General features: G+C 42.8%; 1 long non-coding RNA gene across 2 annotated transcripts in view; it reads left to right on the top strand.

The window, feature by feature from the left end:
- Window positions 1-13,291, top strand: part of LOC136301337 (uncharacterized) — a 71,848-nt gene that overhangs the window by 35,237 nt on the left and 23,320 nt on the right. Inside the window, exon 1 of one of the 2 annotated variants that reach the window (XR_010723854.1) lies at window positions 9,129-9,235. The exons of the other annotated variant lie outside the window; for it this stretch is intronic. This is a non-coding gene — a long non-coding RNA (uncharacterized lncRNA). Of the gene's footprint in view, window positions 1-9,128; window positions 9,236-13,291 lie in introns of those variants that run through there. 2 annotated transcript variants of the gene reach the window in all.

The following is a 13,291-nucleotide window of genomic DNA, read 5'->3' as shown; positions in this document are numbered from 1 at the left end:
AGTTTTCTAGGATGAGAAAATCTCAGCCTTTACTTACACCATAGCAACTCTACTAGCATCTTCTAGAGTTTTGCGCCTGCAACAGTAACAAAAAAACCCTGTGAATAAGTACAAAGGCTGGCTGCAACTTGGCTGCAGCTATCAGTTGCTGCAATTTCTCAGGGAGATGTTGAGGTGAGGTTTGTGGTAGAAGAAAAGACACCCTAAAATATCCTCCTTGGGGAAGTGGTAATGCCTTTTGGATCAAAGGCCTGATGATCCTTCATCACCACCACATCCTCTGTGCTCCTTTCGCCTGTTCCCTTCCCCAGCTCCATCCAGGTCAGCAGTGGACCAGGAGTGGATCTGTGAAGGCAAAGGTGCTACAGTCTGCTTTTTTGAAGAAGAACCAGGACTTTTGGATATGGCATATTCTGAACCTTGGGACTCTGCAAAGGCAGGTCTAGTTCAGTGGTCTCCAGGATGACGATGAGCACCGGTTATGTTCCCTGCTCTCTTACTAGTACAAGTATTTCAAGCACTGTCCCTCTAGTTTGTAAGGTTTACTATGACACACTGAAATTCTAGACATTTGGAAAAGTGACCAGGAATATCAGATAATTTCTGCCAGGCACAAAACCAGAAATTACTGGGAACATTTTTAGAGTATCTGTGATCACTGGATTTCCAGCCAATTTTCTGTTTCAGTGCAATTCATGCATTACAACAGGAGACTGGAGCAAGGAGAATTCTGATTTGCTGAACTGGGAGGAAAGACATTTTTGTGTGTTTTTATCCTTCTGCATCCCAAATAAAAGCTGCTGGGTCCTTGAGCTGTATATGAATTGTGCACAGAAGAACTCAATGCATTTCTTCCCAAGAAGAAAAGGTATCATTCATAGAGCAAAAGGAGTAAGACCCTCATCCCTCCAGGCTGTATCATATTTTCTCACATTTCAGTAGGTAATGAAGCGTGAAGCTTGAGGCCAAAAGTTCCCAGCACTGGTTGAGGGTAGTTATCTCCCCAAACCAATGGCCCTGGTGTTCTGATTCCACTTTCAGTTGCCAAAACATTCTAGGGGGAAAAAAAGGCAATTAAAATAGTTTTTGTGTTTTTTTAAACAACTACCATGTCATTAGAGAGGTTTTAGGAAACCACTGTGAAACCATCGTGTTACTGAACAATAGTAACATTTGAGAAACAGGAAGTGGCCCGGCTGCTTTTTTGACTTAAATAAAACAAATTCAGCTTTAAGCAGGCTAAAGTACATAGGAGCTCAGCATCAATAGCAGAAGAATACACAGGTGTTATGTGAAAAATGGGGCACATTTTCTGCATCTTTAGTATAAAAGGTAAGACAGAAGTATGTTTGTTTTTCAGCTCTGTGATTAGTACATTCATCTCTCTAGAAGCTACTGTGTGCAGCTGAAGTCCTTGTGTTCTTGTCTTAGATCTGATGACTGCAGTCATTGCACCACATATAATTTTAAATCCCTCACCTTTAGATATTGTTTTTAGGCTGACTGCATGAAGAAATGATCAGGCTCTGAGCTGGTTTCCATTTAAGAAACTTATCTGCAAGGAATGGATGGTTGTTGTTGGAAGATTGCATGGCAGGTGGAGGAAGATACGCATTTCTATTTCCATGCAATTATTGATATAAGAAACATATCACTAAATCAGTTCACTGGAGAATGGGATTGAAGCACAACAAAGAGAAGAATGGTCCAGTATCAAGAGAGAAGAAGCACCACTTGGGTAGGAGAGTGTCTGGAAGTTGGGAGGGCCATCTGTCTGCCCCATTGGTGAGAGGAAGGTGCAGCCCATCTGGATATGTACATATGCATATGTGGGCTCTCCTAGTAGAGCACAACCACCCAACCAGAATAGCAGAACAGTGCAACTGCATTTTTCCATGCAAGGCTCAGTTTCCATGCAAAGCTCAACTTGCAAGGTTTGCAGTTGTCCTTGACAACAGTCCTTGACTTCAGCTCTCCTAATCTGTGCTGCAAGTTTCTGTCTTGGGCTGAGAAACACAGCCTTGAACTAGTTCAGAGTTTCTGTCAGCAGCAGCAGCAGCCTGCGCTATCAGCCCTGGGCAGGGAGCTGGCAAGAGACCAGGGCTGCTGTGCTTCGAGCTCTGCTTCCAATTGCAATGTCTGGAGTGAGTTCAAAGTTGGGCAAAATGCCTTTGCGTCTGTGAATATGAACTTTCTGTTTTGTCTATAGCCATCTATATCCATGGTGTGGTTTTGCATAGAAGATACTGCAAGTTTGCTCCACAGTCCTATCTGTTGCTATAATCAATTATTACCATTGCACAGAGACCCGGCAGGTTTATAAGGAACCATCCCCAAACTCCAGCCTATCTGTGCTGGACATGTACATAGGAGGTACTTATGGGGGAGCAGAAGTCAAGGGCTATTTCCTTGAATGGGCCACTTGTTTCCATTGCTGTCACCACAATTGGAGACTCTAAGCATCTACAAGGATGTGTCCCAGAATAGAGTCCAGTTGTTGGTGTGAAATACTTTTATATTTCTCAATAAGGATGATGCTATTACTTGGAACTGATCTTGTGAAACAGAGGAAGACACCAAACTGTCAGCCTGATCATCTGATTCCCATTCAGATTCTAGCACTGGCAGTGTATTTAGGGAAATTAAAGGCTAAATCTCCTTTCTACTCAATACTGGAAATAATAAGTTCTTTGGTTTTTTTCCTAAAAGTCCAGATGATTTTCCTTTCAGGACACTGTCTGAAAACCTAACGGAATGGTCTTACAGTCCCATCTGACTTAGGTTTGTCATTATCCCTGCTTATTCAAAAGGTTGTTTGTTTTGCAGCAGCTATATAATAAGCACTGAGATTTCTCAAACTGATGTTTGTGGAAGTCCCCTAATGCCATGCCTGTGTTATCTTGCATTCTGGTACATTGAAGAGCTGTGAATTTTGGCTCTTCCATGAATTCCGCTTCTGTATCTTGCACAAGTGATATCAAGCTTCAAGGTCTATCATTTAAGCAGGTTACTTCATTTAAAATGCTGTTAGAGACATCATTGGAACAAGAAGGAATTATCAATGCTCTCTGATTAACTACTGCCAGGACCTCTCCATTGATTTTTCCAGCTGGGGTGATGGTTTGAATCTATTCTTTTGTCCCATGACAGTTAGAAATCCAGATATCTTTGTTCAAGAATTATTTTCCAATTTAGTGCTGTTTTTAAAAAGAAACTGTTAGGTTTTTAATTTTTCATTACACAGTTTCATGCAAACTTGAAAACAGATTAGAAATAAACAGAAATATGAAAATATCATAAAGAAATTGGGATTTCCTAGAATCTATTGACAGAGGAATTGTTTTGAACTATAAGTCTTCCTAGCATTTGGATTTCTTTCTCTGCAATGCCCTTGAATTCTTGAATAAAATATGAAAAACACCCAAATATTTTCTTTTATTTTAATGTATAGCCAAAGACTTTCTTAATGGAAATCTCAGAATGAATTCTGTGCTATGCTTTGACTCAATGAGTCTGTGTTAATCTGGAGATGTGATAGTGATCTACATTTTGAAAAATGTACAGTAAATAGCTCTCAGAAGACCTCTGCTTACAGACTGACATGTATTACTTTTTCTTGGCTTTATTTCTTTAGCTGATTTCTTCTTCCTTATTGCTTTAATCTCCTGCTCTGGTGGCTTTTCTTTTATACTGAATTAAATTTATGAGACTGTTGAGCACAGGGTGGATGGAGACCTCATGCTGAATTCCAGCAAGCTCTGCAGAGACCAGGAACTCCACAGATGGTGAGATCTGAATCTGGCACTACCTGAGGGACCAAGCCTGTTTGCTTTGTGCTGGATTCCCACTGATGTCCAGAGGATGGTGCTACTTGTCTTGGTAAGAATTTCTTCTCTGAGTAAGAACTGCAGAAAATCTCTCCAGTATTGTGGCATTGTCTCCTCAGCACCTTCTGTTTGTCAAAACCAGCCAGAACCCTCATTCCCAGAAATGAGAAGTGAATTACAGCAAGAATTGTCGTCTGTTCCGATTGGTTAAAGATGAGTTTCACTGATTTTGGTGGGAAGTCTGCACTAGGAATAAAATTCTAACAGGAACATGACATTGTAGTGGAAATTTTAATTCAATATAATTTTGTCCTTGTTTCTCACAAGTCAGAATTCTTATGAGAATGCATTTATGCTGTGGCAAGGGATGGCAAAATCTCAGGGTAGCCTGGTCTAGATGCATCTTCTCTTGACCTCAATGTGGTCTTGAAGGCTGCTACTTATAGTGTAGGATGGGATGATGTGAAATTAGCTAATAACAAGTTGTAGAAGATTTGGGGGAAATATTTTCTTTTGATGGGAATATATTTCTTTCACAAAAACTGGTTTTGAAATTATAAAAGCTCTGGTAAATTGTTAAGATTCCACTTCACATTGGATGCAATCTATGGAGTGAAGAACTACCAAACCAACTTTTTCATCCCTCTGGAGTCTACTGGCAAATGATGTCAAGGAGAAAACTGGAAAATAGGTTTCTGCCTCTCTCTGACTTCAGACCTCGGCTGTTGCTAAACAGAACCAAAATCCATGACTAAAAGCAGATTGGACGCATGAGGCTCTGGTGTTTGCAGAGAGCAGCTGTGGCCCAAATCTGTCTGCTGCATAGGGCTTGGGAACATGCTGCATTTGGAAATACAGAAAATAGAATGAATGGCTATTTCAACATATACACTTCCAGTGGGAAGCCTGGAGCAGCTTTGAGCACCTTGAGCCTGGACTCAAACAGTCTGAGGGACTCTTTGGCCCATGGACATATCTGAGCAGGTGTCCCAGGGTGATGAGCTGCAGTAGGGGAGTAGGAGCATGGGGTGTCAGTGGCTCCCAGCTCCCTCCTGCCAGACTGGTGGTTCAGCAGGGTAACTTTGGACTTCGTAACAGTTAAGTTCCTTCAGAAACTGTTGTTCTTAGCTGGAAACCCGATTACTGCATTTTGAATTCCATTTTTTAACTCAAAATATTTTTCTGAAAATCCTTAGGAACCACCAAGCTGTCCTGGAGCTGCAGTAAGATCAGAGGTGAACACAGTCATTGTGTCCCCCAGCTTCTCCTCCTTGCTCATTCCCTGCATGCAGTTTTCTCTTTTCCTCCAGTTTCAGGAACATATGTAAATAATTAACTTACAAATTATACAAGCTTATCACACCATATCCCAACAGATGGAGAAACACATTAAGCTGATTTTTTCAGGCAGCCACATGCTACTCAGACCCAGAAAAAACAAGGAAATGAGGAATTACCACTCTTAATAGTATGTAACTGATCTCATGGCTGCTATTACCACCTCTGACATTGCAGCCCATTTACTGTAATCTTAACTCTGTCCCACCCAGCCCTTTCACCACACTCCTTTCCCTATCAAATAGGAGTTGTGAAAGTTTATTTCTTGTGCAACAAGGCAATGTGGCTGTAGTATGTATCCAAAACATGCTGGGTCACGTCACCCTGGAAATTGTGCTGAGATGTGGCCATCAGTCCAGTCTTGCACTCAGTAGCTGTTTCAGAAGCACTGAATCAAGGGCAGTGCATCACGCATGGGTAGGGATTATGGCTGATCTGCTTGACATCTTGGCTTGGTGAACTCATACAAAAACCTAATAATTGTGGTAGATGTGAGACAAAGGTGTTTTAATGCTGGGAAATGCTCTAGCACTGTGGTGTGCAGAGAAAGGGTTCTATAAAATGTAGGTGTCACTTGGGTTAGGAAGATCTGCCAACTAGAATAGAAGGAAAAGAAAAAATGTTTTTCAAACCAGTTTGCACAGAGTAGCTCTTGCTAGAGCAACAGATTTATTGAAGCTGGGACTTAAATGAAAATAAGCCCATTTACTGCTCTGTGTGATACAGGCAATGGCCAGATGAGAAGGGTATGCTATACGAGGTACAGTTCTTGTGCAGCTTTAACATTTCTGTTCATTTCATTTGCCAAGGGAAATCAGTGGATCACTCAGGTAATCTGATCAGTTATGGGTAAATTTGAAACCTGTTTCTCTTGCTTGATGGTGAATGGAAAAAAAATGCAACACTTGGAAACTGAGAAATTACTGCTTTTTAACAAATGGTTGCTATGTTGGTGGACATTCACTACTGCTCTGTGTAAATTTTGCCAGGACACCTCAGCAGTACTGTGCAGATATTCAGCGGCTTTTCACTTGCTGGCTTTAGGATCAGCTGCAGAGCAGTCACAGCAGATCACAGTTTAAGTGAGTTTTCCATGCCTCTTACTGTGGGCTGCATAAGCTGCTGTAGCTCTACTACTATGCTAAGATGATCCAGACCACTCTTGGGTACCCAGAACGTAAGTCAGTGCTGAGGGGAATGTGACCTTTGAGCTAAAGCTGAGGATCTTATACCTGACCAGCCCCACTGCTCTGCACTTACATTGAGTACTGGGGTGTTTGCTGCTTTGTGTAAAGAGCTTTGTGTCTTTGTTTTGAGGGCAAAGCTGAATTTGTGAATACGTGTCTTATGGTGGAAACTTCCTTTTTAAAATGTCTTTCCATGGAATTAGCTCTTCTGCTCTCTCCTCCATGCTGCAGTGGTCCATGTGGGTGCATTTCCCTCAGAAGACAGCCATGTCCTGGCAGGAGAGATGACAGGACTCTGGAACTACTTTCTATGGGAACATGTGTGCTGTGCGTGCAGGGTGTTTTCTGACATAGGAAAACTGCTTATCAAAGTCTTCTCGCAGCTCTGCATGACTGCTTTTAGCTTCTGGGTCTCTTTGGGTCATTCCAGTGTTTTATTCCTAAGGGCTTTTCACCCTGACCACCTGTGAGAAATACTTGTGCAGCATCTACTTGTCTTTCTCGCTTTACTTTGAGGGCTCTATAAATCTTAGACAGGTATTGCCAGATCTGATCCCCTGATGCTAATTCACTCAGAGATTTGTTGTTTCCAGTTCCACAGTGTTTGTACTCTTTTGACATACTTACCTCTCCTCCACACTCCCTTTCTGATAGGAAGGCTTTCCTACAGTGGTTTCGCTGCTGAAACTCTACTGGACTTCTAAGGGCCATCTGGAAGGACATTGAACTGCTCTTTACTCCATCCTCTGCTGCTGCCATCTCCCAGCTCTCCTGTTTTTACACCTCCATCCCATCATGAAGCACTTCAGGTGCAACCCTGAAACCTTGCAAAATTATCTTTTTTCCTCCCCCAGCTCCACCTTTGGAAATGGAAGGCCGGGTTTTCTGGCTTGCCATTTCTCTAAGTCATAAGTAACAGTACGGATGTGAGCCCACCAAGCCTAACCCTGCAGCCAGGAGGTGTCACAGCAGCCCCTTGGAGCCAGCCATGCCTGCATCCTGCCTGTGGCCTTGTCTGTGGGGTAAAAGCCCTGCTGATGCCCATGCACGCAGGCTCTGTGGAGTGCGAGAGCCTTGACTGAGCTTTACAGGGCAGGGCTGTGTTATTTCATGGAATGGTAGAACCATATAACCATAGAATGGTTTGGGTTGGAAGGCACCATTAAATGTCATCTAGTCCACACCCCCCAACATGGACAGGGACATCTTCCACTAGACTAGGTTGTTTGAACTCCATCTAAACTGGCCTTGAATGTGTCCAGGAATGGGTCGTCTGCCACCTCTCTGGGCAACTTCTTCCACTGTTTTGCCACCTTCATTATGAAAAAGTTCTCTCTTAAATCTGATCTAACTAAACCTTAAAACCATTAGCCCTTGTCCCGTTGAAATAGGTTATTGCCATTTGCTATAATTAGTATACTATGTGCCAGGCTGAAATGCCACTGAAATACCAGCTACTGCTGGGAGTTTCTGCTCTGCTGTTGTCTGTCAGGGTTGTAGTGAGGTGATTCACTGTGTCATCCCACACTGGACCATGCTCAGCCTTCCCCCTCAGTGAGACCCACCTTTGTGGCTCACCTGTGCAATGCCTGGGTTTTACTGGTACTATTTATGTTACTCTGTCATGACTCTCTGCAACTGGGACAGTGGCTTTATTGAGATATATTCCAGGCAATATTTTGAATATAAATATTTATGGGTAGAATTTTCAAATATTATCTAGGAGCACAAATCCTGCTGAATGTCAGTGTGATTCATATTCCTGCAAGAACATTGGGAAATGCAGCACCACACATTAATAATGACAAAAAATTGTCTGTTGCTGTGGTTAAAGAATATGGCAGGCTAATAGGAGTTCCCTGTAGAAACACCTTAACCTCAGCTAGGGCTGAATTCAGGGCTATATTTAGCTGGGAATAAAGTAGATTTTTGAATTCTAAATTCTGAAGTTGCAAAGTGGCATTTAGAAAAGAAAGAAAAGAAAGTATTATTATTTCTAGCTTTTATTCAGTATAAAACCCTAATGCTTTAAAGATTTTTCCCAAAGCTTTCTTTTTAGTGCAAGATACTGCAACTTTTTTAAGCCTTTAAGCCCTCTTTTCAAATGATCTCATGATTGCTATTCCCAAAGGAAGAGAAACATTTGCAAATAAAAGAAAGTTTGAGTGACAGTTGCTCACAATGTCTACATCCACAGCAAAAGAAAGAAAGAAAGAAAGGAAGAAAGAGAAAGAAAAGAAAGTATTTTTCCTGACCCACTACTTAAGTGATAAAATGTCCATTAATAGGCTCATATTATTGAATTATAATTCTAGCATTTTCAAGGGGTTTCCATCATTGCAGATCTTGCAGCTGGTCCAATTACAGTATGGCATAAACATTTGCTGTAGAGTTTGATTTAGTTATAGGGAGACCTTCTGTAAGGTCAGTGCTGTGGTACAAAACTTATGTTCATTCAGGCATTCACTTTAAGTAGAGTTTTGGTTTTGATGCTGGGCCTGACTGCTCTTCATATGTTTTGTGGATGCTCTCCTGTGCTGTACTAGTGTTAGATCACTTACTGTTTAGAAATCCTGAGTCTGGGATCTGCTGTTATCCCTGGGACAGCTCCATGCTCACTTTTTTTAATGTGTTTTTGATTCCCCAGTGGGTGAGACCTCCTGTATCTGGTCAAAAAATGGGCTGGAGGCGGGAGTAGCATGTTGTTCAGGTTTCATGTGTGTAGTAAGACTCAACTAGATGTATTTCAGGTGCTTCTCCCTCCTGCACTGGGACTGTGTCCGCAGAGGAGAGGCTTGGTGGATCTGAGCCACTGGCAGAGTCTCAGGTGATGAGGCCATGATGTTGGACAGAAGACATAGCACTGTACTGCTCATGCAGGAGGTAAGGATATGCCAGGAGTGAGCTCTGGGGATCTTGATGCCTGGTGGGAGAGATTTTAGCAGAACTGTGCTTTGATTCTTCCCCCTTGTCCTGTAATTCATTTGCAAAACTACCCACTCCCCTGCTAATGTTGATTTTGATAAGCCCCGTCTAGATACTAATGAACACTTTCTGTCGGATTGTCTCCACAGCACTACCTACAAGACTGTATCTCTTTTCAGATGTCTTTCTCTTTGTAGGGGCTTCCCATGACAGCATTTGTTATTTGGCCCAATCTAGAATAAATCTTTTCAAAAAGCATTACAAGTGCACCAAAAATGCAGGAAGTGGAATACAAATTGTGGTAGACAAGCTCATTTTTTTTTCTCTTTTCTTTCCCCTATAATTTCAAAATTTGATCATGTCAGGAGCAAAAAAATCAGGATTGCTGACGTGTCGATATAGCACAGGTATTCTAGAGACAAATGAAGAAGAGGAGGGAAAAGGGATCCAGAGGACATGAATGCTGCTAAGGGGAGGGAAGGAATATGCTGGAGTGCATTTTCTTTGCATCATATCTCCTCAATCCTGTGCACTGGCAGTGCTAATGCAAACATCTCCCTTTGCATCTCAGCTATTCTCCCCCTCCCTGGTAGAAAATCCCTGTGGAAGCCGTATCTTCCCACTATCATCAAGCACTTTCTGTACATTTAGGTGTAACAGTTACTTCTTGCCATTTAAGGACAGTTCTCTGTGGTGTATTCCCCACTTGTTCCTGAAAAACACGATACCTTGTTTTAACTGTTTCAATCCATTGGCCTTTTAGCACTTTCCTCAGGAGACTATTCCAGCCTTTCTGTAAAGAAAACAGAATTAGAATTTCTTTTTCACTAGTCAGCAAAAGGCTTACTTCACCAAGCTAGGAAACAGTGCTGTAGGAGTGGGCCCTGTATTGGCTTGGGAAATGAAGAGGAGATAAGGACATGAGATATTAAAACAGCATGAAGAAAGACATACTGATAACTATTTGGACACCTAAAACTCTGCTGGTACATTTAACTTTTGTTTCTTGCATCCTTTACTTTTCACAGCAGCAGGAAGGAGGAGTATGTTTTTTCCATTATAAAAAGAGAATTAAAAGACTGCTGATGTTCTTTTCTAGTGCTGAGGAACTCGGAAGTATGAGGGCAAAATGGGAAATGGGTTAATATTCAGGGCTGGCAGTTTTGAAGGTATCTAAAGAATTTTGTTGCTGAGCTTTCCCTTAAGCTGTGGAGTGGTAAAATACATAAGCTCTGTTTCAAAATTCTCTGTTTAAAGAGCATACTAAAGCAGAGGTCAAAAGCAGAAGACACAAAGAGTGGTACAGACATCCATGTAGTGATTAGTTTGAAGGTTGGCAGAAGTAATAACCCTTTATTTGTTCTGCAGCTTTGTCTCTGACCTGCATGTTTATGCCAGGCCCCCACTGGGCAAACACACAGGGAAAATAAAGTCTCAAGGATCTTGCTTAAATGTTTTATTCATTGCATTAATTTTTGCCTGTAGGGCTATTTTCCCTTGGGGGTGAAGGCCTTAAGATATGGTTCAAAGGAGTGTGTGTAACTTAGCCAAGAAGCTGTCCCAGAAATTAATGAGAGTTCGACTAAACCCTTTGTACTATTTGGGCATCAGTCACTAACACTCAGGTTTGCCCCATGGTAAAACCCTTTTCCTTCCTAGTGATTGAATTGTTCTTTTGGGTTTACCCTACAGGGTAAACATAGCCCATAGTGCTATTCTGTACTGTGTGTGTGCAGCAGGCAGGAGAGAGAACCCAGCAGCTTCAAGAAATATTAAAAACTATGGTCTTTGATATAAAATAAAACTGTGAGGAGAGTTTGGGTCATAGATACTGGTCCAGTCCTTTGAGATTGAATACACCAGTGCACAGGCTTAGATTTCAGAGCAGTGCTGTGAGTGAATTGCTGCCCAGGACTGGGAGCTGCTGCTGTTTCTATTCAGGCAGCATAGAAATCTTCAGAAATGTTTAAAAGATAACCAGGAAAATGGCTGTTTGAAAACAATATCAGGTTGATTTAAACTCCCAGTAATGCTGTTGCTTCACTCTGCTTTTGCTGGCATTCCCAGAACAGCTGTGTTTGATAGCTCCCCACAGGCAGGATGGCTTTGAAAGTCAAGTAGTTGGTTTCTTAGTGTCAGCTTTCCTGGCATGTCTCAAGGCTGTGGTTGCTTCAGATGGGGTTGTGAGGGTGCTTGGGAATCATAGGGATAGACGGGGGAGGAGAAGGAGGATGCAGAAGTGCTCTTGGATGTGTGGCACTGATTTAGTGGATACTTCTCCTAAGAAAACTGCTGGCTAATGAAAGGTGAGTGGGGGCAGTATGAATTTGCACATTTCTTGGGAATGCCTTGTGTCAAGATGACAGAGAGGGCAGGCAAGTATGGGGCATGGTTCCATGGTCTTGTACTTATTCGTCCTTCATGTGTGCATTTCCCACGGGGTGATATTGTGAGTCAGGGCAGCCTGAAGAGCCCATGCTTGGCGATGACCCAAAGCATGAGACTTCTGTCACTGCACTTATGCTGGGAAGTAGGAATGGAACTAGAGCTGGAGCTGGGCAATTGTGGGTGGATACCTCCCTCTTTTTTCTTGATCTCACAGTCCAGACAGCATTATTCAGTAGGGGACATGAGGAATTGGCAGGCTACATGCTGTAATTTGGCCCAAGGAGCAAGAGCAAGACTCGCTCTAGGCTCTACAAATACTGATAAAAAGCACACAGACTGGAAAGAGGGATGAGCCTGGAGGCTACTGTGAACCTAAGCTGTTAATGAATACACCATGTACAACACAGCTAAGCTCTGGGCTCTGTTTCAAACACCTCCCTGACTCCTGCGGTGAGTGCCTGCATGGCCCAAAATCTACCTACCTTCTCAAGACTTGCAGGGGACTGCTACAGCCATATTTTAGACCCTTTTAGAGTCACTGAAGAAAAGAGATCCTGAGATACAGCCTTCTTTTTCCCATCCTTGTCCTTTCATTCTCCATATATTTGTTCCCTGCCCCAAAAATCAAAAGAAAGAAACCAACACCACCTCTTTGATCCTTGCCTCTTTAGGTGCTTGAGAAGCAGACCTTTGGCTTAAATGTTCAGGGCTAAGACTCTGTGGGCTCTGGAGAAAAAATCCTAAGGGATTTCTAGGCCAGCTGCTTTTGCATGAGCTGAGAGGATTCCTGCAGTCTCTATGCTAGCATTGCTGGTGTGGACCCAAAGCCAGCCTGGGAAGAAATCTAAGAGGGGGAAATAGGATTTTTTTAGTTGGATTGCATTTTGCAGGAAGTCCAAAGAGCTTGAAAGCTGTTTTCAAACAGAAAGAGGCTAAGGGGTTCTGACAAAGGAAGGATGAAAATCTGCATGAAGCAAGAAAGCAGGTTGGCCTCTCAGGCTCCTCTCTGTAGGTGTAAACTACAGGGGTGGAGGTGGGAAGAGAGGGAATGACCCTGGAAGTATTTGAACCCATTTCTTGCCCTCTCCTTGGGGCAAAGTGAGGCATGGAGCTTTCACAGACTGCCTCCACCACGCTTCCTGCTTCTCATATGGGCAGGGATCCAGGGGCCTGGTCAGTTACGTGAGACAGATTTCACCTTCATGTAGTACTTGAGGCAGAGAAGGAAGGTGGTGGGTAAATCCTCCCCTATTCTCCATCAGGTGCTGGAATGTGAGTGATGCTGCCCCTTTGTCCCAAAGGAAGGCTGCTCTTGTGTGGGCATGACTGATGGCAGCAGGATTGTTTGATACCTGCAGGGCTTCTAGCCTGGCATGAAGTGAGGAGCGGTGTAGCCTTAGACTGGTGTTCTCTGCCTGGATTTCTCATGTGGGGCATTTTTCAGTGGGCCACTTCTCCTTCCCCACTGCAACCAAACTGACTGTTGGCAAAAGAAGCTCTTAGTTGAAGGACAAAACCATTCTTCCCTAAATGGTGAGGTCACCTGATCCCTTCTTACACCTTTTTACAAATCCAGTGCCACAAAATCTCCAACCTGTTAATCAGAAAACAAAGCCTGAAGGGCCA

This window comes from Chamaea fasciata, unplaced genomic scaffold (genome assembly GCF_029207755.1).
Source record: "Chamaea fasciata isolate MVZ Bird 193981 ecotype frontalis unplaced genomic scaffold, bChaFas1.0.hap1 SCAF_1, whole genome shotgun sequence".
In the NCBI taxonomy this organism is placed as follows: Eukaryota; Metazoa; Chordata; class Aves; order Passeriformes; family Sylviidae; genus Chamaea; species Chamaea fasciata.
This window is presented reverse-complemented; position numbering and strand designations above follow the sequence as displayed.